Source organism: Bactrocera tryoni, chromosome 5, assembly GCF_016617805.1.
Source record: "Bactrocera tryoni isolate S06 chromosome 5, CSIRO_BtryS06_freeze2, whole genome shotgun sequence".
Taxonomy (NCBI): Eukaryota; Metazoa; Arthropoda; class Insecta; order Diptera; family Tephritidae; genus Bactrocera; species Bactrocera tryoni.
In genome coordinates, this window is record NC_052503.1 from 44,761,057 (window position 1) to 44,766,205 (window position 5,149).

Sequence of the window (5,149 nt, forward strand, 5' to 3'; positions counted from 1 at the left end):
CTAAAAGTACCTTAGAAAATTATCGTTGCTTAAACCACGAAAAACTCGCATTCATATTGCATATCCATGCGATACTTATTAATGTGTGTGCTTGCTAGCGAATGTTTATGCTTCAATTGGATGCTATGTTTGAATATTGCACTACATCAGTTATGCTGCTTGTCGTCAGGATCCACTGTGCCGAAAGCAGATGAAACAGTTTCGTGATGAGGAGCTTAATTCGCGGCTCAGCTCTGTACATTTCCAAATAAATACGGTGCTCTCCCGCAGACATTGTAGTTTTAGTACTTTACTGGCAGTCATAACTTATCTGAAAGTTTGGGTAGGAAAAATAAAAATGAGAGAGAGCATACATTTCAATTAGCCTATGACTATGATTCCTACCCTATTGAACAAAGCTTTCGTTCTGCAGGAAGTACCTCAAATTCAGTAAAGGTTTTATCACTTTGATTGCGTTACTCAGTTAACATATTATTTTATTTGTACTCAGCACAATACCTTTACTACATTAACATTTTAGAACATTGTAATCGTTTTTTAAGGCACAGTCGAAATCGGTCAAAGAGAACTATTATGAGAAAAGAAGAAAGAGAGTGTAGACTTTAGTTACAATGTTTTGTAACATTCTCAAAGTATGTGAAGGAGGAGTAGTATAGGAAGGAGAGCACAAAAGAACATTTGAGTTATATTGAACAGTAGCGCAGCATCCACATGATGTTCTTTTACCATAATTGTCTTTTAGTAAAATCACAGTGCAAGATGGTAAGAGAAATAGCAGAACGTACATTAAAGTATTTTTAGCAGCTGCTAAACATTTACAAGATAGGGTCATTTTGTCAACACATTTCTGTCATTCATTAACATTAACATAAACTGGGCAAGGAGTAAATTGTCCTAGGCAATACTCTTTAGAATCCACAGAAAATAACAGTAACATAATATGTAAATTGTACAGTTTCCACAGCATGTTCTTTCAGGATAAACCAAACGTTCACTAATAGCGTAAGTTCGTAAAAATGGCAAATGAATATGACGAAATCGTAAATTTTGGTTATTTTACATAAAATTTAGAGCACCCAATGGACGTTTTTAACAATTTTTTTAGTATCTGTTTGAGATCACCATATAGTCGAATTATTACCACTCAAAATCGGTAAAAGTACTCGCATTTTACCCTCTCAATAAGAGTGCAACTAGCTCAATAAGAGTATGAGCTCGTGAAAATAATAACATGCGTATTGCTATATTATCGTTAAAAGTGTGACAGTAATAGAGCTATAATACACATATGTATGTTAGAATTCTCATAAGAAATTGTACAGCATATCCAAAATTGTGGAATTTTTACAAAACTTGCATTTTTTGGTGAGAGAATTGGGAGAGCGCGTAAATTTCGATAAGGTATTGCTAAAGTCATTTGAGATAAATAGTATAAAATATGCAACCCTGATACAACAACATTCCTCTCTAATTCACCAAAGCTAACCACTTCGGGCGATTGAATTTTACAGCCAGGCTAATTTTTGACTATACAATTTTTCGTAGGATAACAGCTCACAGTCGCTAAACATATAACAAAAGTTTCGTGACCGTCCTTCTTGATTTCCATACCGCTTACTACAGCTTATCCTGGTAAGGCTGTAACCGTTGTTGTTTGACCCATTATTCGTCAGCATCCTCTGCAGAAATGCAGCGACAGCGATTTGGTGGTATTTGCTAAGTTCAGTTTCTTAAATACTATTTAAAATAATATATCATTACCGCTAAATATGTACATAATTTCTTTATATTTTATTTTATATGCACATATGTACTATATGTACCATTAACAGTTCATAAAAGCAGAATGCCCAAATACCTATTTCACGTTATTGCTCATTCTTATGTAAAGTAGTTATTAAGAAAAAGAGAGCTGTAAAAATTGGGACTTCAAAATTGTAATAGACTGCTTACATATTAAGCTTAGTACTTAGTACATGATAAATGAGACTAGCAAATGTACACAGGCAAACATACAAATAATTGTGTGAACGAAACTTACTAGGCGCATAGGTTTACTAAGCAGCCATAACAAAACAAATACAATCATAAGGGGGCACTCAATGCAAATATAATTATTGACTGCACTGAGGTGAATGACTTTAAATACATGACCTTGAATATTTTAGAAAAAAGTAATATGATAAATATTACTAAAGAATGCAGTAATCGTCAATCGTTGACCCAGTAAAGTTCAAATTAAATAAAACAAGGAAGGAAGAGCTAAGTTACTTACTTGGATAATGGCAAGGATTAAAACCAAGCAAGTACCTTCAGGTAAAATATTCGTTATCCAGGGGCTTGAACAGTTTTAGTTAGACCTTGACAATTTGTAGTTATAACATTATTCGATCAAGGTTATATCCCGTAATATTGATTGCTTCTTGATTTGTACTCACGAGATATTTGTTTTCACCTAAAAATGGGTGGTACCTCGTCCATCGTCCAATTTTGATCCCGTCTCCATTAAAACCCTGTTTGGTGTGACCAAAGGTATATATAAAATCTAAGTATATGTATAATTTGTTGCCTTAAAAATCTGCAAAAATTGGATATATTTACGTTTTCGGTGTCAAAAAAAAATAGTTCAAAAAACGTTTTATACCTTTTCTCATTTTCCATCCTTAAAATAGATTAAATAAAGAAATTTCAAATCGGCAGTAACTGTAAATTAAAAATATATATGTGTATTTGTTTGTTTATTTTGAATCACAGTAGAATAAAGCTGCAAAAGAAAACGCATACATATATGTCTGCCTTTTTTGATAGTTCCAAAATTCAATAAATAAATTTTGAGTGGGCATTTTATTCATAAGGGGTTTTTAAAAAGACCGTTATAAAAATTTCAATAAAATTCTTAATTTCTGTGAAAGTACATTCAATATCATAATGTATGCAACCCGAATTCTTTTGCATGACCAGCAAGGGCGCTTGCAGATGTCCAGAAGCTGAACCCAATTTTCTCCCGATACCGTCCTCAATCGTCACTGGCTTATTGGCATAGACCATAGACTTAGCGTAGCCCCACAGGAAATAGTCTAACGGCGTCAAATCGCAAGACCGAGGCGGTCAATTGACTATGATATTTCGTGAGATAACACGTTCACCAAACTTGGTTTTCAATAAATCGATTGTGAGATTCGCTATGCGTCTTGTGGTGCCGTCCTGTTGAAACCACATATTTTCCAAGTTCAATTCATCTAATTCTTACCAAAAATATTTAGATATCATTGAACGGTAGCTATTCCCATTCTCAGTAACGTGACGGTCTTGATCATAACGGAAGAAATACGGCCTAATGACGTCGCCGGCCCATAACCGCACCAAACCGTAATTTTTGGAAGATGCAATGGTGACTAATGAAGTACATACGTGCTTTCATAAGAATAAAGAATTTCATTTATATCTCAAACTTATTATTATAAAAAAATTGTTGCGCTCTTTTTGAAAAACCCGCTCTTAAAGTTGAGGCCACCTGCGATCTTTTGTGTTTTCAATTTTTTGTGGGTTTCTTGTAAAATGTAACAAGTAGCAAACATCCAGCAAATTATGTTACAAGTTTCTACTTAAGTGCTTCCTGCTCTAATTAACGGATGTGAATGATTTGCAATAAACTGAAAACTGAAACTGAAACTTAAAACAAAAATATTTCAGGTCAGTAAAAAATTATTTTGGACAATATAAAATTGTTATTTATTGATTTCCGAAACTTATTTGCTTTAAATAGCCTTAAATCGTTTGAACAAATGTTAACAATGGTCGCATGAAAGAAATAACCATAAAAATCGAAGAACTTAAAATAGAGATTCCGGCACTGTGGAAATACATAACCAATTCACTATATACTACTCATTGGCATAAGTTATCGTTTTGTTAAAGTGCCTATATGTATCCGCATACATGTAATTTGGTACACATATGAGTAAACTCATTGATGAACTGCAATTGTGCATTAGTAACTGCTACTCGTACATACTCTGCTAACTTTTATTTACTATTGAAAAATACATTTGTGCAATCTGCACGAACACATACATAAATTTCTATACTTACTCTAATAAAGTTGTGGTAAATAAAGCCTACCCATTTACCAAAGAAAAAAAAATTATCTTTGTTTTGAATTTCTAATTATTAAATAAAGAAGAGGTACAATATATATATATATAATATTATATCAAAGTAAATTCAAAAGCGCTTTGAATGATTCTATTCCTGTTGTTAATCTATATATATAAAGTAATGCCACTTTTCGTTGTAATTTTATAACTTAAGAACGGGCTCACCTATCCAAAACAATCCTTTAGGCTTTACTTGGACTATTTAGTAGATGGTTTGTGTAAAGTTTACACAAAATCCGTTGAGTGGTTCTTCACATAGCACATTTTTTGTAACAAATGAATTTAATAAATTTTAATTTGAAATTGAAATTTTCTAAGTTCGGGATTGTGCTGTCAAATTGTTATGTTTTGTATGTCATTCATGCCGCCATTTCATTTCGGACGTGGTTCGATTATAGAAAACTGTCAGCGATAATTATTGGTTTGTGTTTGTATTTTTAAACATATTGTTGAGTACATGCATACAAACGGTGAGTATTAAATTGTTCAAATGAATACTATGTATATGTGTGATGAAATAATGCGTGCTGCTTTAATTACAACAATCAGATTGATTGTAATATATACGGATACATTGGAATATTGTTAACCGGCTAACATTCTTGGTGCAACGCCCGGGATGTGTTGTACTAATGGCAAGGTAAGATTGCCAGTATTAAAAACTCCACCCAAACCATTGCATTCATTAATGTTTGGAACATCTCAAACGTCGAAGCTTTTTTTGAGTCATGTTTAACAATATAATTCGACATTTCAAATGACATTATACTGTTGAAACCTGTTGTTGTTGGCAGTGAAAACGTTGTTGCCAAAGTTGATTGAAGCTCCAAAGAAGAAATGTTTGATATCGCGTATCCCTATGATTCCAACTGATATGCCATTTCAATTAAAACGATTACAAATAAGTTTGAAAATATCTGGCAATTAATCAAATATTTTTTTTGTTTGAGTAAATGAAATTGATGTTAAAATAAATTTTCTTATTATTTCAC